The following is a 24,231-nucleotide window of genomic DNA, read 5'->3' as shown; positions in this document are numbered from 1 at the left end:
CAAGGTTTAGATAGAGAGGCTGTATGGAAAAAAATGAGTAAAACACATTTCTTTGTTTTAGATTCTTAAAAACTTTCCTGTTGCTAATACTGCATAGTAAAATAGTTAATACACTGTTTTATTAACTTATATTTTTCCTGTTCATTTTCTTTCTCCTGAATTCTAAGCAACTGGGAATAATGCTGGAATTTACAGAAGGGAAAAAATAGACCCAGAATAGAAAGGGGGGAGGGGATTCATTTCGCTCATAGTTTTTAAAGCCTATTATAAGTGTAGTGAGGTTTTTTGTTTGTTTGCTTTTGTTTTTGTTTGTTTTTTTTAACTAAGAAAGGTTTGGAAAATAAAGGAAGAAAACACCCCCACATGTCTGCACATCTCCAAGTGATAAGGAAAGTGCTGATACAGGAGAAACTGAAGCTGTCTGGCCTCACCTCTGCTTTTCAGTCTACCTGCCTCTCCAGCCACAGAGGTGCCCACACCCTGAATCACCGAAAGAGAATCTGGCCAGGCAGGTTCCACAGCTGCAAGAACATTTGTTTGCACAAAGAATTTTCATTTCCTGCCAAAGGAGTTCTTGAGGTTTTTGGCAAACATCACACCACTTCAATTTCCTTTTATGGAAAAAGGTCTAGTCTGGTCTTAGATGTACCTTCTTCTTCCCAACTCCATCCCCCATCTTCATCCAACCCCACATGACATTCTAAACAGTTTCCATTTTCTTAGAGTGAAATAGTAGCCATCTCCCTGATTTGATAGTTTCGGGTATGGAGCCTGAATTGTGGGTATTGTAGTTCTCTTGCCTTCCAGGGTTTCTGGTTGGGCAGCATCTGTGTCACGTTGGTAGGTATTTGAATCCCAGGTAGCTCTGTCAGGAGGAGTGCTGGTGCTCCTGGATCACCAAGACAGGCGTGTGCCTAAACTGAAGAAACCTGGACTCATTTCCACAGATGTAAGTGCTTTTTTAAAAACGTAATATTCCTCTTATTGTAGATGTATGCTACACACTGGGAAGTTCAGGATTTTCAGAAGCATTAACTAATGGACTGGTTCTTCTTTTCTAAGCCATGCTTGAAAAAAACTGGGAGGAAACTTATTCAAAAAAACTTGTGGAACAGAGTTAGAACAACACTTTGAGGTATGGTTTAAAATGGTTTATTTTTAAAAGAAGGAACATGTGTAACATGAAAATCAAGTTGTAAAACAAAAACAAACAACAAAACCTCATTAACCTGGATCAAAACTTGGTTAAAAGCCTCTGAAAGTACTGTTTCAAAGGGCATCTGATTTGGACGTGTTGAAAAGACTGAGCTTTGGAATCGGGTGGAGGTGAATTGATCCGATATAATGGGGTATTTCACCCTAAGAATCCTCAGTTTCCACATCTGTAAAGTACACTTAGTCTATCACATAGCATAATATTGTTCTTAACACATGTTAGGCAGTACCTGAGGTAGAGAGGTGACTTAACCTCATCAAACTTAAGTGTTACTTAAGTTTCAGGAACTGATCAAAGAGGCAAATATATATAATTTTTCACTCACATAAGATATCTAGATCAGTCAGTTTCAGAAACACAGAAAGTAGAATGGTGGTTGCTAGTGTCTGGGAGAAAGAGGAAGCAGGCATTCTTTTATGGGTGTAAAGTATTAGTCTTGCACAATGATACCATTCTGAAGATGATTTCTATAACTGGCATTTACTTGATGTTACTGTACTTTATATATAAATAATTAGAATGGTGTTGTTATATTATGATTTTCCACAATGAAATGACCAAAAGGAATGTAGTAAAAATCATGATGCTATTCATTTACTAAGGTTTATTGATTCTTTAATAAAGCACATCTGAATCTGTATTCATTGTGCCCAATTTCAGGGTAATAGTGAGTTGCTCATGCTAGGGTATTGTGTCTCCATCAGAATAGTTAAGAGCTGATGGTGATGTACTTTAGCCATGTTTTTAATGTTATTTGGATCTCAGTGATGATCTTTTTATGCCTTCCTTTACATAACTACATTATTTCCTTTAACTCATAATGATGATTTTTTTCAGAATTTCCTAGGTAGTGTATAGAACACACAAATTATGAAGGTCTGGTAATTAGTACAATGGACTTGGAAGCTGTAGTTACAATTCATTCATAACACTTAAATCAAATGCATTGTTTATTTCTGTTTCTCACACTCCCTGTAGCTAATTTTTAAGCATAATATTTTACCTATCTATGCCCTAGAAATAATTAAGACTATTAAGTCACAGCTTGTTAAAAATCATCTTGTCTTACATGTACTAAGTTGAAAGATAAAATATAGTTTGAAATTATATTGAAATTGAATATGTGATTATTTAATTTTTAGTAAGCCCTTTCTCAAAAGACCCAGATATGCCCTCCTATATGTGAACAGATTTCCCTAGGGTATTTGGTGACCATTGAAGGTAACAGCTAGTATTTTGTATAAGGTTTGTCATACAGATGTGAACTCTTTTGGACCTATGACAGTACAGAATGAAAATGAAGCTGGTTTGAAGTACTGGATATATGGTGCACAGTTACTAATAGAAGTGACCTATGGTTTGGTTTCTGGAAAAAGTCTCATTTATTTGTTTAATAAATTTATCTAGAACTGTTTCAGTGCTTTCCAGCAGGGCTAGGCATGGAGGCCATAAGAATGTCTTAGGTCAACTTCATCTATTCCAAAGGACTCTACTCAAAATAGTTAGCTGGAAGGGGTCTCACCTATTAGTTACCTGGGGATACTCAGGGAGTCACTGCTGCTAATTTCACACCATAGAAAGTGTGATGTTGAGAATCATGGGATTATGAAGCAGCCTTTCTAAGTCTTTATTTTGAATTGAAGACACTGGAGGCTAGAAAAGTGAATATGTGCAGGAGTCTTTCAAAAGCAGAATGAGAAGATGCTTATCCAGGATGCCATTAGAAGTGGCAGTAACAGTGTAATAAACTTTCAGAGGGCACTGAGGGAAGTGGTGGACCTTTAGCTGGGTTAGAAGAATGGACAAAGTTGACCTCTCCAGAGAAAGATGGTGAGATTATTGCATGCACAGTAGCAGTTTTCAGACTTTGTATACATGAAATTATTTTAGGCAACATATAGGCTACAGAATTGTCACCATTGAAATATCAGACTTAGAAAGCTGCTATTTTCTAACATATCATCCTATAATAAATTTTTGATTTGAAAATTCTTTTAGCACTTTGATTTGATTTGATCTTTCTTCATATCACCACCAGAATAAGCAGTAGATTTTATCAGGTGAAAGGTAGTTCAATTACTCTTTTTAAATAATATTAGGTTATAGGTGTTGATTATTTATTGCACATATATATTTAAAAACATAACATTACTTTAATGTTATAAGTTAATCTTTAAAGCATTTATCTGAGTTAAAAATAATAGTGGATTTAAAGGCATATTAAATGAAAAATATTGTTTCTATGATGATTGGCCACAAGTCGTGAACAAGGAATACTAAGCTCATTGAATTCTGAAATAGGAAAAATGTTAAACCTAAAAATATGACAGTTTCTATATATTTTAAGGAAGAAGGGATGTTGAGTATTCTATGGAGAGATCAGTGGTAGATTTGGGACAATAGCTCTGAAATTGGATTGACTATGGAAACTTCAAAGAGATTTGGGCTTCTAGATAACAGTATTCAAAAGTGTTCTGACTCAGCAACTTAGGAGCCTTGTCTTAGGAGTATCTTAGGAGCCTTGCACTCCTCAGCAGATGTATCCAGGAGATAGCATGCAGGTGAGCTGGGGAATAGACAGCAGAGATATAAGGGAACTCATAAAAACAGACTGACACTTTAAGCATGGATAAAGAGGAGTCCAACAGAAAAGGAGAGTGGCATTGGTGTGTGTATATACATGTATGTTAAAATGTACACACATGTGAAGGTCAGGCGTTGATAGTAGTTTTCTGCCTTTATCACACTTTCTGCATTATTTTTTGACAATAAATTTCTTATTAAACCTGGTGTTCACTGATTTGGGTCTAATAGGTAAAGTGCTTAACGTACAAGCACAAAACCTGTTTCTCAGTAAAGTTTGGGATGCAGAGACATGCAGATCCCCAAAACTTATTGGCAAACAATCTACACAAATCAGTACACACAGGTACCTGTGCACATCACCTCCCCCCAACACACATTCATGGAGTATTGAGGCTATAATCATTCCATAAGAATGTTGAACAATAATGACAACGTTTTCAAGCTTGATAGCGTAAAAAAGAATGACAGGAACACTGTAGGCCATTGGAAATTAAGAGAAGTAAATCTGTAAGCTGAAAGGGAAACTACAATGTTCATCAGGAGAAAAAGTAGTTACAGGGTAGCCAGAGCGTAGCAGGAACAGTGAGTGCCATCCACAAGAACGAGACCTAGCATACTCTTCATCCAATCCCCCTCAGGCTTTTGGGGAGGAAAACTGGGGAATAAAAAGCCTCCAGGTGTACAGTGATATAAGAAGCCTGTTGAAAGACATGACGACGTTATCTAATGACTGACTTTCTCTTGGGTTTCTTTCTTGATTACTCTGACCACCTTGCTCAGAGGTATATGATGCTTCAATATCCAGGATAAAGATTTATTTCTCAGAACAAATAGGAGAGTTTTCATCTCTAACCAAGAGATGGGGTGGGTTCTGTTGTTGGCAGTGGTAGTAGGTTTTTGGTTTTTTGTTTTGGTTTGGTTTTTGTTTTTTTAGGACCAATAGTGGAATTTTGTATATTTCTTTTTTCAAATAGAGAAAAAAATTAATTCGAATGTTTATCTAAAATACAGGCTATTTGAAGATAGCCATCACAAAGACTTGTATATTTAAGTACCAGATTCAGAAAAGAATAACATTAAAGATAAAAGAAAATATTTCTTACGCTTGATTCTCCTCCAAACTCAAATATCCTACTGTACTGTGTGTAGACCCTGCAGAGTGTATATGTATGAATATATTTTCACTAGTTAATTCATTTATTTAATTTATATCCAGATTGCAACTTCTCCTCACTCCTTCCCATCCAGTCCCTCCCTCTTCTATTTCCCCTCCCCTTTTCCTTATAGAAGGAAAGGATATCAACCCACCTTGGCATACCAAGTTTCATTTTCTTTTATTGAGGCTAGACAAGGCAGCCCACATTCTCTACCACATTCTCTTACAAACTTCAGAATTAGCCTAGATAGTTTCTAGGAATGGATTTGTTGCACTAGAGGTATATTTGTCTCTTTTTATGAGATACTGAAAAACTGTTCCAACATGCTTACACCATAGTTTCCCCAGCCAAAATCAGACTTTCTGTTTATGCTCATTATAGACAAGTTTGTTGATAAAATTGGGACATTTGTCTCAGTTATCTTTCTGTATATAAAGAAAAGTGAAGCATTCCTGTTATATTGGAGATTCTGATAATTTTGAAACATTCCAATCTCTAAAATATGGTGAACAATTTTATATTAAGTTAGCTCCTTTCTTAGCTGATGGTGCAAGACATTGTCTGACTTTTCCTTTAAATAGCATTTAGTTTTGTTGTAATTCAATTAATAGTAATTGTGATATTGATAATAAGGCCTAAGAGTACTAGAATATTTTCACATGCTAAATAGTGTATTAAATGCTTTACTTCACTTACATGAATTTTTCAGGATTAGATGGCAGGCTTTGTTTAGATAAAATCAAGAGGACATTCTTTTTATGCATATATTTACTTTTAATTTTTTTAATTGGCTATTTTATTTATTTACATATCAAATGTTATCCCCCTCCTGGTTTCCCCTCCAAAAACACCCTATTTCACCCCCAAACCCTGCTTCTATGAGGGTGCTCCCCTACCCATCTACCCACTCTCACCTCACCACCCTAGCATTCCCCTATGCTGGGACAGCAAGCCTTCACAGGACCAAGGGCCTTTCAAAATAAGTGAAACTGTTGTTTTTTTTTTTAATTTTTTTTTAACCAAATAGAGTTTAAGTTTGCTTTCATGTGGATCCCCCAACAACTAGAACAAGGGCTATAGCTAAAGCTGTTGCCTGTCTGTGAAATATGCTTTCCTAACTGGGCTGCCTTGTCAGGTCTCAGTGGGAAAAAATGTGCCAGGGTTTGGGGATACCCATAGGAACCTCCACCCTCTCAGAGGAGAAGGGGAGGATGTGTGTGAGGGAGGCTTGTTAAGGAGGCCAGCAATGGATGTTAAGCAAGTAAATACATTCATTAATTTAAAAAAGTTTGTCTAGTAAATACCAGATCGCATGTTTACAGTTTGACCAAACTTTACAAAACTTTGTATACCTGAGAGAGGAAATTAAAGGGGTAAAACTTGGATGGAATAGCTTTTAGACAATATGGACAAAGTATCTCTAGCTGGAAAAGTTAAGTAATTTATTCAAACATTAATTCAACAAATAATTTTTAACATATACTATATGAGAGCTGAGCTATTTTGAAATATAGCAGTTATTAAGAAATATGGAACCACTCCTCACTGATAAATAAGCTTGAGATGGAGTATTTGGGAAGAAAAAAAAAACAAAAGAACAAAGGAAAATGATGGAAAAGGTGGGTGGACTGTAAATGTGAAGGCTTTTCAGAGTCATGATGTGCACCTTTCACTAAGGCCTGAAAAAAATCCCTGTAAGTCACTATTAGGCAAATGGCAGCAACCATTATTTATTCGTTCAATATTTATTCTACCTGTAGTCTGCTTAGTACTGAGGATGGAGGAAGTAAGGCACTTATCACGAAGTAGAAGAGACAAACAAAGTATACAATTTATAATGAAATATGAAAATGAATTCATGGGTTTGCATCAGAGGAATGTCTAGCTCTGGCTGTGGACAGTAGAGGGAAGAGCAGGTAGGAAATATACCAAGGTATATTTGTGGGGGGTGATTGGATATCTTTTTAAGATTTTAAAATTTTAATATACAAATGGTCCATTTGGATCCTTGCATGAGTATGATTGCAGGGTGACCACTTGGTATTGGTTAACCAATTAAGTCATTCATCCCTAGGGAAACTTTCTTTAGCCCTCAGCATTCCTTAGTTGTCTGTAGTTCTTTGTTTATCAGTGGGGCCTTGTGAGATTTCTTTGCTCCTATGTTAATAGGTATTTTTCTTGTTCAGGACAGTTTAGTCAGTCATACTTTTGAAGTATTGTGGATGAAGTTTCCCTGCCATTTTTAGGGCCACATTTTCACAGAAGATTTCTTGGCCCCTGACTTTTATAATGTTTTTATCTCCTCTTCTGAGATGTTCTCTGAACCTTAGAATTTTGTTGTAGAGGCACCAAATGGGGTAAGGAACTCCTTGATCAATTGTGTTCTTCATTTTGGACAATAGTGGTTTTGTTTTTTTGTTTTTGTTTGTTGTTGTTGTTGTTTTTTGTAATGATCTCTATTTATAGCAAAAAGAAGTTTCTTGCCAGTCAGTAGTGGTGCACACCTTTAATCCCAGCACTTGGGAGGCAGAGGCAGGCAGATTTCTGAGTTCAAGGCCAGCCTAGTCTACGAAGTGAATTCCAGGACAGCTAGGGCTACACAGGGAAACCCTGTCTTGAAAAACCAAAAAACAAACAAAAAACAAAAAAACAAAAACAAAAAAAGGAGTTTTTTTGATGAGTACATTTATTTGTGGATATATGGATAAGTATTTAGAATGCAATTAGGAATTATACTGGTTTAGTAAAGTGGTGATAACAGGTTCTCCATAAGACCAATGATTTCAGTATCCCTAGATAGTAGGCTAGAGTACCAGGTATGATTTCCCCCCTATTGAGAAAGTCTTAAATCCAGTTAGAGAGCTGTTGGTTACTATCAAGGTAAGAGCACCACTATAAGAGGTCTTTGTTGTGGTTCACAGGTATCAGGCCTGGGTGGAACTATTGGTACTATTGGTTGTTTTCCTTCCTTGAAACCACTTCAGGTAATATAAAAACTAGTCCTCAGTTTTCCAGTTCAGATCTGTCTCAGATTCTCCAAGTCCTTTGTCCAAAGGACATAGTATCTTTATCAATAGGGACTTATCTTCAACATCTGGGAGGCAACCAAAGGCAACAGTGTTGCCTATAGTGTTTTAGAAGTCTGATAAACTCCCCTGACCAAGATATTGGATAATCTTAAAGAAGATAGATTTAGCACTTTATAAAAATATGTGGATTTTTTCTTTCTGATTTAAAGGTATTTTCTGCTTACTGCAATAAATTTCAGAGTCATATTAGTATTACCTTTAAGTTTGTGTGTCTGTGTCTTAGTCTGTTTGTATCTAAAATAGATATTCAGAAACCTAATTGACGAAAAGTTTGTATGGCCTTTCCATCTCACTTTACTACACATTATTAACTGTTATATCACCATTACATGTTATTCTAGTACAAAATTCAGATTAAGGGCAGTGGAGGATTTATTGCAATGATTTCTTAAGAATGATGTAGAACCTTCCCAAAAGATGAAAAACTAATGATGGAATATGATGGGTGTGATACTAACTACTTAGAAATTAGTAGATTGAGAACAATGCCTGAAGGACAGGGAGGGGTCAGATTGATTCTGAATGACCTCATGCTTTCCCATATTGGTATCTTACTGGGTGGGTAATAGTGTGTTTGTTTCTTTAGATAGGAAGACAGGAGCAACAGGTTTTTGGGGAAGGACTATAAGTGATTTGAGTTGAGGCTGGTAGACTTTGACATTCTGTGGTTTTCCACACAAGGAAGTAACTCGGCAGATCTTTGAGTCAGCAGTGTAAATGGGTTAGGGATGGATATAGAATCAGCAGATCCTAAGTATAACTGCCATCATTGATATGATTGTCTTTTCTAGTTGGTGCCTCTGACAAAGCAACAGCCAAAGTTAAGAATTAATAAGAAAGGCCAAAGAAATAGGGGAAATCCCACTTAGAAGAGAGTCAGTGAACAGAACAGGGGAACTTTTCAAGAATGGAGAAGTTGGAAGTGTGTGTCACAGAGAGGTCAATGGAGAATGAATGATGCCCTATTAAGTATCATTGCCAATCTTATCCAGAGTCACTTTTCCAGTGTTTCAGGAACAGGCATCAGATGACACGGGACTTGTGTTTCAGGAAAATTACATTCTGGGAGTGGGTAGAATGCCTTACAAAATTAAAAAAAAACCAATAAAGTGACAAACTAATTTAACTGGGAGATGATTCTAGAAGGAAAAATAAAAACTAACCCAGAACAGAGGTCAGGACATTAATAGAAAGAGACTAAGGCAGTTGGATATGATAACTTTATGTCTTTGATATATGAAGAAAAAGGCTGAGGTTAAGGGAGCTCTAAGATTTTATCTGGAAATACATGAGAAGATTGTAAAATAGTCAACAAAAGCAGTGTGTTGGTGGACATGTGATAGGGAGAGCTATGGTCTAAAGTTTATTTGGAGGTGAGAGCACTAGTCTCAGAGAGACACCTTGCAGGTGAATGTCAAGGTTCTGCAGCTCAGGAAGGGTATTTAGGTGAGATTCAAATATTAATAAACTTTTCCTGTAAAAGCTGAAATTTGGAAGGAGGAAACAGTCTGGAATACTTCAAGGATATTGATGGACATGAGACAAGAAGAAATAAGACAACCTTTAGAAATAACTAAATAATTATGTAATAGAGAAGAACTTACTGGAGGAAGCAGCAAAGGAATGACCAAGTAACAGCAGACAAATCATGAGAACTTTAGTTCGAGAAAAGAGAAGATGAGAGAGAATTAGAAAACTAAGGTTAAGGCCAAATCAAACAATCTCAGAGAAGCAGGAAGAGAACCAAGCAGATAATCTGGGCTTCTTCCAATTCTTCTATCTTCTTGGGAAAGCTATGTGATATTCTTATTTACATATTCTCCAAGTAAATTTTTTCAATTTCTCCTTTTTTTGTACATGCTATTAAGTATCTACTGTAGATTTTGTAAAATGGCTTTAAATTTCTTATTAAATGAATCCATAGGAAATGTTTTATTTTAAAATGACCCGCTTTGACACCTGTGGGGCAAATTAGTGGCCACAGCTGTGGGGTCCCAGTGGGTTTCCATGCTGCGGCTGGTCCCACATTCAGGAGGAATGTCTATGGTTCCAGCGGCCTGGAGGCTTTGGCGGCAGCAGGCCCCAATGACACGAGGAAGTCCTTGGTTCCAGAAAGGTTTATTGTCATAGCGGATGGTGGATGGATCTAGGCGTACCCCCCTAAAACTAAGGGCAGTCCTGAGTTATATAGAGAGGGAGAAAAGGGGAGGATCAGGGGAGGATCTGGGGAGGCATGCTTAATTTGCTCCGCCCTCTGGCCTTCATTAGTATGTAAATCCCTAGGCCCTGAGGTCTCTAGTCATGCCCTCCACACGTGCACTTTGGGAGGGGCTCTCTGGCCTTCATTAGCATGTAAATCCCTAGGGCCTGAGACCTATAGTCTGGCCTATGTGACTGAACAATTTAATTCTATGGAGACTGGACTGCTTTTCAGGACCCTGGGTTCGAACTCCTGCTGGTTCTCACGCAGAGTCTCGAGGTTCTAGGCAACTGCTCAGCCATGACCCAGGATACCCTTCCGCAGTCCCACAGACACCATGAAAATTTATGACAGATAAAGTTTATATACTTTCATTCATATATTTTTTTTATAATTTTCAAGAAAATAAACTTCATTGTTGTTAGAAGTGGCATTGATGCATATATTAAAAATTCATTTGATGAAAATTGCCCCTTAATAAGCCTAGCATAAATTGAATTATAGATCTACATATTAGGATGATGGGGAGAACCTCTTAACCCTTCTCTGATTAGAAATAAGGAATTTTAACCAGTGCTTGCACTCTTACTAAGTTGGTCATTCTCTTTTTGGATAATTTTTATAAGCAAGAGAAAAATAGCAGCTATTATTTGCTGTTAATATAAATAATGCAATCTAATTTTTAAGTAAAATGGTTAAACTTTCTTATTGTCACAGTACTTATTAAGTTATATGATACAAAGTTTGTGTTAGAATATTGCTCATGTTTCAACCTATTTTCTTTATTTTGTGTATTAAAAAAAGTGTTACAGATCATGTTTACTGGAAAACACCAACTCCCTTGTTCACTCAGGGTTTTAGAGGTTGGTGTAATTAACTAATTGGCTGATTATGTGTTTTCTACTTAGACTTGAGTTGAAGTTCCAATGTCTTAGGCTGCCGGAACTGAAAAACAAATGCTGGTAGTACTGTGCAACAATAAAGACTTTTAAAAAAATCACAACAAGCAAATGTAGGCTTCAATATATTTCCCAGTATCCATGTAAGGACAATAAAAGTATGTTGTCGGGCCAGTGAGATGGCTCAGGAGGTAAGGGTGCTTTTTTTTTTTTTGTCAAGCCTTACAATCTGAGATCAATTGTCAAGGCCTACATGGTAGAAAGAGAACCAATTGCAGTAAGTTGTCTTCTGAATGTGGGTAGTGGCATTTATGCATTCACACGTGTATATACATACCACATAAACAGACATAGACACAAAATCAATAAATAAAATGTGAAAAAAAGTTTAATGTTGTTTTGTATTCTTAGGTGTTAAACCCAAGCCACTGCACATACCAGGCAGGAACTCTACCAATCATCCCTGAGTATAAAGTAATTCTTACAAACAAAGCAATTCCATAGAGTATAGAAGTGCATACATGTTCATATTTTATGTTTTAATATACAAAGGCAGCATATCTAGCTTCCAATATTTTACTCATTATATTTAGTGATGAAATTCTACTGCTTATGAGATATATCCTTTTTAAACCATGGTGGCCATGAATTTTCCCGTATCTGATGATAATTACCAGAGAGCCAGTTTTGATCCACAGTGATCAGTTTTGCACAGTAACACAATGAAAAGGGGTGGGGGTGGGGTGGTGGATTATCTCAGGGTCCAGGAAAATTAATTTCAGATACCTTAAAGAGATCTGGCAAAAATCCCAGCTGTGAACATTTTCATAACATTTAAACTGAATTCTACCTGCACCTAACCCACAAGTGTGAACAGACGTGAGGAATTTGTGATAGTGATTTTAGAAGGTTATTCCAGTCCTGACAGAGATTAAAAAAAAAAAAAATCTGTTCTCATGCCAACCTAGAGGATGAGGCTTCCTGTGTTTCTCTGCTACCAGTCAGGAGGCATGGCTCATTTAAGAACTAAATGCCTCAGCTACTTCACAAGCATGGCTGAAAAGTTTCTGTGGGTCTCTCAGATGTGAGTATGGGGACATATAGGACACACACCACCACCACCACCACCATACCACATCAGCGACAACACTAGCAGTGATAAACATCAGCCAAGTCCATAATAGATAATCAAAGGCAACTTTGGTTTTTTGGTTGGGACAGGGTCTCTCGAGTAGTCCTGGCTGTCCTGGAACTCACTATAGAGCCCAGGCTGGCCTTGAACTTAGAGTGCATCTGCCTCTGCCTTGTGCTGGAATTAAAGGTATTTGCCACTATGTTTGGCCTCAAAGACAACTTGAAATTATACAAATGTTCTGTTATGCTTCTTTTCCACCTTTCTTACACTCAGACTGGAGCCATCAATACTCCAGCAGCTAGAGGCTGGGTGATAGGAAAGGTGTGGCAGGCAAGAGAAGAAGGCTATACCCTCTTCCCAGCTCCCCAAAGGCTATAGACCCATATTGATGGGGAGGCTGATCTACACCAGGAACCTAAACTGGTTTCTACACTGATGGAAACTTCTATGAATGACAGACACATAAAGATAAAAAAAAAATCTACATTAGTCTTCTTGCAAATTGGAAAGGAAAATACTTTTTTGTCTAGAAGTTCCTAACTTGTTTATATTTATCAGATGATATTTATCAGATAGAACTTTATCCTGTCCACTATCCAATAATTCTAATTTCAGAAACATGCTATAAGCTCAATGTCTAAGCAGGTAGGCATGGCCATCTTCTTTGTCAAGGAGATTGGCTTTGGAATTCCATGGGAGCTGGTGAGGTAAACCTCTGCTGTTGTTTGTAAAAGTGTTATTTGTTGTTTGTTTGTCTTTTCAGAGAGCTAAACCCTTTCTTCCTTCACAAAAGTTGTTTTTGTGAGTGTACTTTAATACAGAAACAGAAAAAGAAACAAGACAGTTATCCTTTACAAATGAAATTCATCATGAAAAAATGCTGTTTCATATTAAGTATCCCACACTGTGAAGTAAACTTCTTCATTTAATGGGAAGGGAAAGTAGTACAGGAGTCATTGGGAAGAAAGTAAAAGCCAGACATGGGGTACTAAAATCCCAGCAATAGAGAGGCTGAGGTAATAAAAATAAATGAGTGCCAGTCATGACTACATGTTGAATTTAAGGTTCTCCTTGGTTGGTGAGATTCTTTCACAGGTAAAGGTCGTTAATTTACTGTACTTGAGATGTAAAACCTGCTTGCTGTCCAAGTTGAGTATACCTTATCAATTTCCCCATATGAGTCTACAGCCTTTTTGGAGTTGAGGGTACTGCCTGCTTCTTCTCTTGCCTATCACACCTCTCCTATCACCCAGCCTCTAGCTGCTGGAATATTGATGGCTCCATAGTCTGAGGATAAAGAAGGTGAAGGAAAATAGAACACTTTTATTCTACTTGAATGTTTGGAAGTTGCCTTTGGCCCTTAGTTAGGTAGGTAGGCATAAGTTAGCTTTTTTGAATGCACAATGTTAGTGAAAATACAGTGGTGTGGACTGGCCGCTGGACTGATCAGAATGGATGCTGGGTAGAATATGGCATGTGATTATTCCTACTGGGCATTGGTCTTGCATAAAAACAAAAAATAGACAGGAAATTATTTCCTGGATCTTGTGAAATTCCATTAGTGTACTATACCCATGTTTCCTAGGTTGGGTTGGCCAGAGGTGGCTTAAGAGTCTGATGCTGTGCTCATGGAAATGTTTTCCCTGGATCAAGCAAAAAGAAAATTCACTTCTGAGTGTTGATGCATTGCTTCAGCTCCCCTCTTATGCAACAGCACTGCTTGATTTCTTACATCTTGGGCTAAATCTGGGTGTTTGCTAAACTCAAAATTCCCTGTAATTAACCTATGCTCTCTTGCCTGTTGCAATTTGACAACAATTTCCTTTCTCTTCCAGGATTTGTTGTTGTGAGCTGTAAGTTGGTCGAGACAACCAATATAAAAGGTCTTTTGGTAACCTCTCAGTTCTTTGGATGTCTTGGGGTGTTTTCTTCAGTGTTTATTATTTTGCACTGTAACTTCACACTCTTTGCTAATGGGAGAGGCGTTTCCTCTGTAGCTACTTCTTATAAACTATTAAATAAGAATGTAGCATGTGTAGCTGCATGTGTGTTTGCATATGTAGGATGTGGGCACTGGGTTTTCTTTGTTTCTTTTGTTGCACAGGCAAACTCATTGTATTTTTAAAGCAAAGTTTGCATGGGTCTCTTTCTTTTATGGAAATGTATCCAACTCATTACTTTCTTCTTGATTCATCTTCTAGAACGTTTAGTTTGAGTTGCATTTGTCTTATAAAGCTTAGAAATGTCTATTTTAATTTTTTAAAACAAAGCAAGGAGCCAGATTGAAAGCAGATCCCCTGGTATAATTGCTGAGTGACTCTTTGTGCTATGTCTCATCTGTGTGAATGAGCATCTTTTAATCAGTGCTGGGGTTTAGTTCTCATAGTACTAAAAGGTCTGTTTTCTCCCCTACTTAATTTGAGGAATTTTACTTACTCTGTTATTTTCACATCATAGCTATGAAGAAATTCTTTCTTAATAATTATGGAATGATCTCTCTGGTGTTGTCACATGTATAGTTAGAACAAGGTGGTTCAGGAATGGAGGGCTGACATCAGACTAAGTGGATACCAAAGTGTCCATTTTGCCAACAAGGCCAAGGGTGGCCTTCTGGGATCTCCCTGGCATCATCTAAGCTGAGTTTCTGCCTCACACATTGTCCTCACTCTCCCAGTGCACTGTCTTTTGTTTCAGATAACTGCTCTGATGGTACCTACTTTTTCCATGAGAAGTAGCCAGGAGAAGGTCACTTTTTGCCAGTTGTTTATATGTAAACCTATTTTCTCCTTTAGCAACTAATTATTTTCCCTTCTACTCACAGCTTTTTTGTACAAGCCTTATACAAGCTGTATAATATTTCAACATCTCAATGTTTTAGGTGCACATGGTGCAAATAACATTGGCTGCTTCTCTTTAAGATACTCTTGAGGATTAATAAGCACAAGTGTAACATAACAGACCCTACTTAAATTCAAATTACTATGATTAGCCACCCTTCCTTTCTACTGCCATCCAAGTAGTAACCCTGACAGAGAATTTGGCATTGATAGTGAGCTTTGCAATGACAAAGTATTCTACCGTGCCTGCTCATTTAGACAGCTTCTTTTTCTGGACAGTCTCAATATTACATTTATGTGAAGAAAGGACTTATTAAATGCTCTTTTGCATTGACTCTTCATTGTTTTACCTGTTCAAACATTGTTATTTTACTCTTGTTGAGTCTTCAACTAAAAGAGTTCATCCTGTGACAAGTGTAACAGGATTCTTGGGATTTATTATTTTGACTGAATTAATTGAGTAGAATGTTTGTAATTTGCCTATGTATATTGATATCCTAAAAGAAAGTTAGGACTGGAGACCATGTAGTGGAGGATGTGTGAAATTTAACCTGCAAGCCAGCTTTAGAAGCTTATCAAGACACAACTGGGCAATCAAACGGTGGAGTTTATACAGGATATTTAATGATCTGGATAAACCTGAAATGTCTAAGTTGGCCTATGTGTCACCTTTCTTCCCTTTCACCCACTAGGTGACTGACTGCCTTTAAGCTCTCTTCCCGGGGCTGTGCTGCTCTCTTTATTGTTTACATTATGAGCAAGCATAATAGGCTTGGCTCTTTATCCTTCTGAAGGTCTCATGCTGCCTTTGCATTTGATGCCTAGTGCTGTTCAGAAAGCTCTTGGGACTTTACTCAAACACTAGTTTAATTAGTGCAGAGTTTCTCTAGCCTCAGAGAAAAGGACTCATACATTGCTTTGATAGGTATCTCTAAAGCAGTCTTATACCTTCTGTTCTTCCTACTCTTATTCTTCCCTGGAGGATCAGTTCTTCTCAGGAAATCCAGATGCTGTGGTCTTCATGAGATTGTTAAATCACATCTAATACTAAGCCTTCTCCCTATTCTCTTTTTCACCTGGGTTAGCCAGGAGGCAGGCTGCCTCAGGATTTTGTAGCTTAAGGGTTTCCCCACACTAGAGGGTAATGTTTTCCATTTGTGGTCTTCGAGACTGTTGAATACACTCAAATAAATCCTTCTCCAGTGATGTACGTATGTTTCCAGAGGATAAACAAGCAAGTAAACAAACAAAAGTAAAAATGAGAGGATCAGTGGTCGCTTTAGAAACATTTTTTCCTGAAAGCTATGATGCTAAATATACTATTAAATGCCAAAGAATCCTTTAAAACTTTTCTGTTCTTTTCAAAATTCAGGTGTAGGGTCAGGTCTTTAAAATTTAAAGTTTAAATGAAGCTTCTTAAGTTTTTCCTGGCCTGCTTAAATCTTGTCAAGAATCGCTATTCATTATCCACAGGTGCTTTCATGTTTAATTCCCCCTGGAAGTATTTATAAAGTGAAGTACACCTTTAGGCTATTTCAATTGCAGTTTATTGACAACAGGACCTCGACAAAATGCTCAAGTTTTAGTTAATAGTTAAAGAAGTTCCCATGGATATGTCAAAAAGTAAAGATAGGCCAACATTTAAAAATTCCGGAGGATAGGAGCAGTGAGAAGGTTCAGTGAGTGAAAGTGCCTGTCACAAAGCCTGATCCTGGTCAAGCATCATAGAGGAAAACTGACTCCTATATGTTATTCTCTGACCTCCAAACACATTCTGTGGCAAATTACATTTATGCACAAATATATTATTATATAAATATAATTTTAAAGTTTGATTTATTTTTACACATGTGTATAAGTATGTGTGTATGTGTATCTGTATGTACCCAATGTGTGCTGGTGCCCACAGAAGCCAAAAGAGAGTGTTGGATCCCTTGGAGCTGGATTTACAGGTGATTTTGAGCCACCAAATGTGGGTACTAACAAAACTCAAGTCCTCTTGAAGAGTAGTAAGTGTGTTTATCCATTGAGTCATTTCCAGCCCTATATAAATACAATTTAAAAGTCAACATTACAACATAGATGATTGAACAGGTCCAAGGCCCTGCTCCCAATTGTGGAGCAATAGATAGTCCAGAGATTCTGGGAAAGTATAAAAGCAACAGTAAAAACTCTAACAAAACTGAAAACAGAAATGCACAGTTGTACTACAATAGCTGGAAATTTCATCCTAAGACCATCTGGTTCCAAAGATTTTGCTTATAATCATACTAACTGAACACTGAATTCAAAAGCATGAACATAATTATGATCCTCTGGGCCAGTTTTAACTTTAGATCAATATTTGTATAGATCTTTCTATGTTAGCAAAATGCATACTTGGGTATCATGGGATTTAGTTTTGGAGGAGACCTGGATATTGGGTAGACAAGTTCTTACAGATAAGTCACAGCTGTGCTGTACTTCATTTTTCATATTGAAACTCAAACAAGTATTCAGATCTTTGCCTTGGGGAAACTTTGAGTCCTTTAGGTGACCAGAGAGCTCTCACTGTAATGAAACAGGGAAGGTCCCAGGTGACAAGGATAAGCTTTTCTCCTCTTACCTTTCTTACTTGTTTATCTTTTCAATGTATTCTTTAATTTCTGGGAAATATTAAATTTGAAGAAACAGGTTCTTCATGTATTATAGATGTATGTTTAAATCATTCTCTTAAGCTATTAAGCCCTTTTCAGTCTTGAAGATAGACATTTCTGTGACTATTAACAATGGAATATTTTATATAGTTAAAATACACATGTCTAAGTTGTTTGAATGTAGCAGTCTATAGAGGGATTTTAATCCAGCAACATAGCTACTCTATGTTGGAATACAGACATGCCTTAGTACACACCTTTAATCCAAAACAATGAAGATAAAATTAGTTTTAGAAGAAAGCACTTACGTTTGAAAGTGATGTTAGAGAAGCAAAGTGACAAATCAATTACATTGGTTTACATGCATGTACTGTTCTCCCCCATATGGCTTGATGTATGTCTTCACAAAAATATATAATCAATAGAACTGGATCTCAGTATAAACAAAAATCAAACCATACACAATATTAACCAAAGATGGCAGGCTGAGAAATACAATTATATATGTATTTTTAAAAATTAGGTATAAAGAAAGTTACTTATCTGGACAGAAACCTAAGTTAAGTTGCCTTTGTAGCCCTGGCAAACTCTGAAAATTTTCAAATGAATGTTTTATTGAATGACTTAAATAAGACTTAGCAATTGCTTTGTCATGAATCACCATCCAGACTTTTAGGAAATGTGTATAGACAGTTCTGAATTCCCAATGTGAGCATTTTGAATTCACACTGTGAGCATTTATGAGAAATTTAGACTCTGCTATTGCTGCCTGAAGATAGCAACATGGATGTTTTGCGTGAAAATAAAATTTTTGACATGGTTTTTGTTGCCCATGTGACTTCTGTAAGATAGGACCTGAGATCAGGCTGGATTTTGTTTCAGAATGAGTTAGGTGTTAAGGGTACAATGAAAACAACAAGGCTTACTTAAGTAAGGCTCTTCATACACTGCCACATGAGCTGAAATAAATGCTTTCTCTTAGTCTCCTTATTTTTCAATATTTAGAAGCTTCTATATTCAATTTTTGAATGTAATATTTTTATTAATTCCTTGAGATTTTGATACAATGTATTTTGATCATATTTACTTATTAATCCCCCACAACTCCTCCCAGATAAACCCCTACTTTCCAAATCTCTCCTAGCTTTGTATATTTTTAAAAAACAAATAACCCACCAAGTCTAATTTATGCTCTCATATATATATTCATGGATGTAGAGCCTTCCTCTGAAACTTGGTTGACCTACCAGGAGCCACACTCTTAAACAAAACTGACCTTTCTTCCTCCAAGAAGCCACCAACTGTCAACAGCTTCTCATTTAGGGTTTTTTGTGAGCCCCTCCATTCTCCATGTTAGAATGTTGACTGGCTTCATCTTGTTCAGCTCTTGTGCAGCTACCCACAAATGCTCTGAGTTCTTTGAATGTAGCAGTTTGTAGAGGGATTTTAATCCAGCAACAAGACTACTCTAGCTGGAATATAGAAACATTATTAGCACACACCTTTAATCCCTCTGGCTGGAATACAAATATGCCCTTAATCCCAAACAATGAATGTAAAGTTAATTTTAGAAGGAAGCAATAATGTTTGAAAATGATGTTTAATTGAATGGCAGAAAAAGTGACGGATCCAAGAAATATTTGACAAAATGGGATATGCCCAACTCACACAAGAAGAGAAAGGAGAGAGAGCAGCTTAGAGAGGGAGAATAAAGTAGTTTTGCTGAGAGAGTTTCGCAGACACAGGTTGAAGAGAGCTAGACACAGACAATGACAGAACAAGCTAGAAAATGAGAAGAAGCCAAAAATTATAACACAGTGCCAAAGTTATTGTGAAGCCAAGTGGAACAATTCAGTCAGAAACTGAGAGAAGCTAATTTAAATCAGCCAGTTTGAGAAGAATTTTGAGCCAGAAAGCTGAGTTGAACTGCCAGCCAGATTACAAAAAGAACAATAAAGGGCAAGTTTATTCAGCAGTAAATCTCAGAGGCTGAAAACATTCTAGGCCTCTCATTGGATTGTACAGAGGCTAGGAGCTTCCAAGACTAGACCTAGGTTAGCAGACAGAGGCAGTAAGCCTCAGAAATGACAGTTACATCAGGCATATAAAGGTTACTTTTACAGCAGTAAGATCATATCCAGAAGATATTACTATTTCTTTCTGGTCCTCTCTGATCTCTCACTCTTATCTTTCCATTTCCTCATCTAAGATGGTATTCGAGCTTTGGGAGATGTCTTACTTAGGGTTTTACTGCTGTGAACAGACACTATGACCAAGGCAACTCTTATAAGGACAACATTTAATTGGAGCTGGATTACTTGTTTAGAGGTTCAGTCCATTATCATCAAGGCAGGAACATTGCAGCATCCTGGCAGACGTGGTACAGGAGGAGCTGAGTTCTACATCTTCACCTGAAGGCTGCTAGCAGAATACTGACTTTCAGGCAGCTATAATGAGGATCTCAAAAGCACATGCCCACAGTGGCACACCTATTCCAACAGAGGAATACTTCCAAATAGTGCTACTCCCTGAGCTAAGCATGTTCAAACCATGCCAGAAGATGATGATGCAGATGCTCTGTTTGTAGTTGAAAATTTCACTGATAGTTATTTTCTGCAGTTTGATCAATTATGAGTTTCTGCATTCATCACCTTCTACTACACAAAGAAATTTTCAGATGAGGACTATCTGATATATTAACCTATAGTCATAGAGATATTTTATAGAGGGAAATTTGATACTATATTCACTCAGCAAAATAATAGGAGTAGGTTCACCTCCAGGGTCCATGAGCTTCCCAAACATGAATTATTGACTGGATTTATGGCACTAGGCATGCTTCCTCTTATAGAGAAAATCGTAATACGTTCATAAAGCAATTGTTACCCGCATATTTGTGCCTCTATTGTACCCATGGCATAACTTGCTATACTGGAATATTATTATACTTCACAGGGTTCCTAGCTTTTAATGACTTTCCCCCATAGCAACCCATATAACACCTTTTAGTACCATGGAAGATAGCCAGCAGGGAAGAACTTTCTGGTCAGCATCAACTTGATTTCTTTATGCCCTATGGCAAAGTATATGGGGTCTACAGGAGTTTGTTTTACTGAGTACTGGTGGGCAACTAAGAACAATGACAATAGCCTGTATTGTGTTACTGGTCTTTGGGATAGCTCAGATGAACAACAGGTAGCTTATGTTTGGCACCAGGCTTTTCATTTGGCAACTTATGTCTTCTGAGAGGAGCATTATATCTTTTATAGGGAAATTCCAATTAAAGCCACTTATATGGTTTGTATGTGTTTGTGTTTATATATATAATATTTTATGACTGTATTATATGAATATATTATATGAAGCTTATAATATATACAGATACATACATATATATTATATGACGCTTATAAAATAGTATGTTTTTACATGGCATTTTCAAACATCTTAATGTTAGCTGTGCCTCCTGTAGCTCCATCCTCTGGAATATGAATAATAACTGCCACTTTTCTCTGCTGTGCTCAACATTTGGAAAAAGAATAAAAGCTCAACTTTCTCCTTCTGGCATTACTGAGCTATACATCAGAATCTGACTTATCCAGCAACTGTTTTGTCTTATCTAAATTTATTTCTATCACTTAAAATGTTATCTTTTAAGCCTTTAGGAGTGACTTATAATTGAAATATAAACATGAGTACAGAGGTTTAAAAATACTCAGGAAAGTGTAATTGCACATTTAATTTTTTTTTTTGACAAGGTCTCAATCACGCTGTAGCTTAGGCTGGCCTGGAGCTCTCAGCCTTCTGTGTATTAAGAGTACAGTTGTATGCTACCATGCGTGGTAACTATATTCTCTTGTTTTAAAATGGAACCGTCTTTTATGCATAGAAAGTGTAAATGAGAACTTCTTACTTCACAGATGGTAACATGGAGGCTCCCAGAAGTCAAGGAATGACTGTAGGTATTGAGAATCACTTTTCACAAACCTTATTTGACTTTGATCCTGCTGGACAGGATCATTCCTCAAGTATCCAAAATTTTGTCTTAAATAGTGTATTTTTTTCTTTAAAAAATACTTATTGGAGGGGGGGTGGGAAGGGCAGGGAGGGAGAAACAGAGGGAGAGAGAGAGAAAGTACACATGTTGGCTTTTTATTTCCTGGTTCCTAAAGGTTTTACTTTGCCCCTGGTGAGGCAAAAGGAGAACAGAAAGGCGCCAAACTTCTCTCAGATTCTGAGTTTATCTTCCTAATGATAGTTTGGGTTTTCCACATTAGACACAACATTACATACAAGAAAGCAGGAAGTGGTACTTTACAGCCAGACATGCCTTGTTAGCTTGGCTATTAAATAGTTCCCTTGGTCTAGCTGCAACTTTTGCAGGATGTATCTTACAAACATCAGAAACTGGTTTGTATCACTTTCTACTGGCTGTAACAGGCTGTAACTAGATCAGAAATGAGAATTAGAAAGAAGTAAAAAGCAAAGTTGCATCTCATGACTGTTACCTCAGCCTAACAGTTTTCCCTTCTCCAAAATCCCCTTCCAGTTCTTATCTTTAATAAGTGCATTGCATGCTTGCAAGTATGTATTATGTAGCCTTTCAGCATAATCTTTTCTATTACAGTCTCTTGTGTAGTTAAAGACTTTGTGACTTCTTTTCAAAAGATGACATTATGCCCTAAATTAATAACTCACAATGTATTTAATTATTCCTCTTTTGTAGAACATTTGGGATTTTCAGTTTACTTTTCAATCTTATGTAAAATGTTCTGACAAAAGAGGTATTTATAAAAACACAGCTGTCCCTCTTCAAAATTATGTTTTTGGAGAAAACACTGATAACCAAGAATGTCCAAAAGAACTTTATGATTACTGATGTATATTCTTAAGGAATAAATTTTATATAAGGTCTGAAATTTATACAGCTTGTGGTAAATGTATCTCCTCAGAACAAGAAAAAGAAATTATAAACATAGAATTCTAGGTAATGTCACATCTTGAGATGACTCCACAGAGAAAAGCCATAAGTTCAGCACTATGCATTTGCATTGTCACATAGGCTTCAGGTACCATAATACTTCTACTTCACCAGTAGGAAGTGAGAATTTGTTACCTTTGAAGCTTTGTAAGTATTCTGTGTTGTAACTTAAATATGTAAGTTAATTTAATCATATTCAACATAACATCTATTTTAGTACGCACTTTTCTATATTGTTGGGATGACATATTTCATTCTCTGTTGTTACTCAATAGCAAAATACCCCAAAGCTCCCAGCTTAAAACATCCTTAATGTGTTTTGCAATTTGGTGACCAAAATCAAAAGTGGGTTGGCTGCATTGTTCTGCTTACCTCTGATTGAAGAAGCTACCATCTCCATCTTCTTCAGGTTACAAGATGTTTTCACAGTCATGTCTAATATTTAGAAGGGAATGAATAAAAGACAGTATTCAGTTGAAACTGGCCATAAGATCATTTTATAAGATTTCTTCTACATGGTGGTCTTTGGGCAATTTCGCTTCTTACTTGACAGCTCTTGGGCAGCTGTTTCTGAGTACGCCAAAGTTTCAAGAATCTTTGAGCAAAAGATAAAGGAATTTTTAATCCTCTAGATTTAGAAACCCCTGAATCCTTTATTTGTAACTAATATACCTTTATTAAGTTTCTATAGCCAATCCAGACACAAAGAAAATCTCAATGAAAAGAGGAAAGAATCAAAGGCAATCTGTAACCTAGCACAAGCTGATAATGTTTCCCTGGGTACTTGCAATTTGTATAATTTTCATAACATCATGTACTAGATTTGGAAGAGAATAATATGCAAGCAGAATATTTATGTGTTTTTATAAGAATAACAAAAATAGATTTGGCATTATTTTGTATCTTGTATAAGTCTATTATATGCTTTTTTAAAAAGTGATTTTTTTTCAACAGTAAACCTAAATAATGTCACTAGTTTATATTTTACATTACTTTGTCTTTATTGTGCATTTACATAGCTTATTTGTCTTTTCTACTAAAATTTTAATTAAATTTAGTTTGTATGTGTTGGGGGTATGTGCATATATATGCACAGTGCACACATAGACTTTTAAGAGTTAGTTCTCATTTCATTATGTGAATTTCTGGGATAGAATCATATTGTCAGTCTTGGAAGCAAACATTTTTTGTGCTAAGCCATCTTGTTTTCCTTGGAAATAAAAATAATATATCAAAATTTTAAAATGATTATTATAGAAAAAACAAACAAATAAAACCTGTATAAAAGTTACCACTACAATGTTATTTCTTGCCTCAGGCATTCACTTCCTTCCTTTCCATTTTTCTGTGTATTATAAATTTCTGAGTTCCTCCAGTTTACCCTTCCAAGTTTCTATTGCAAGATTTCAGTTGGATTTTGCTCAGAAGAGTCCTGGAAAAAGACTGAGAATATAAAAATGAATCACCTTCTGTTCCCAGCTTCTGGCATTCTTGA

At 36.6% G+C, this 24,231-nt stretch overlaps 1 protein-coding gene across 1 annotated transcript in view; it reads left to right on the top strand.

The window, feature by feature from the left end:
- The first annotated feature begins 861 nt into the window (after window positions 1-861).
- The window catches only part of Macc1 (MET transcriptional regulator MACC1), an 89,141-nt gene continuing 65,771 nt past the window's right edge, over window positions 862-24,231 (top strand). Inside the window, exon 1 of the mRNA XM_028773206.1 lies at window positions 862-949. The gene's annotated coding sequence lies outside the window, so the exon portion shown is untranslated. The remainder of the gene's footprint in view (window positions 950-24,231) is intronic.

Source organism: Grammomys surdaster, unplaced genomic scaffold (genome assembly GCF_004785775.1).
Source record: "Grammomys surdaster isolate TR1022 unplaced genomic scaffold, NIH_TR_1.0 223, whole genome shotgun sequence".
NCBI lineage: Eukaryota > Metazoa > Chordata > Mammalia > Rodentia > Muridae > Grammomys > Grammomys surdaster.
Note: the sequence above shows the minus strand (reverse complement) of the source record. Positions and strands in the feature narration are given on the sequence as shown.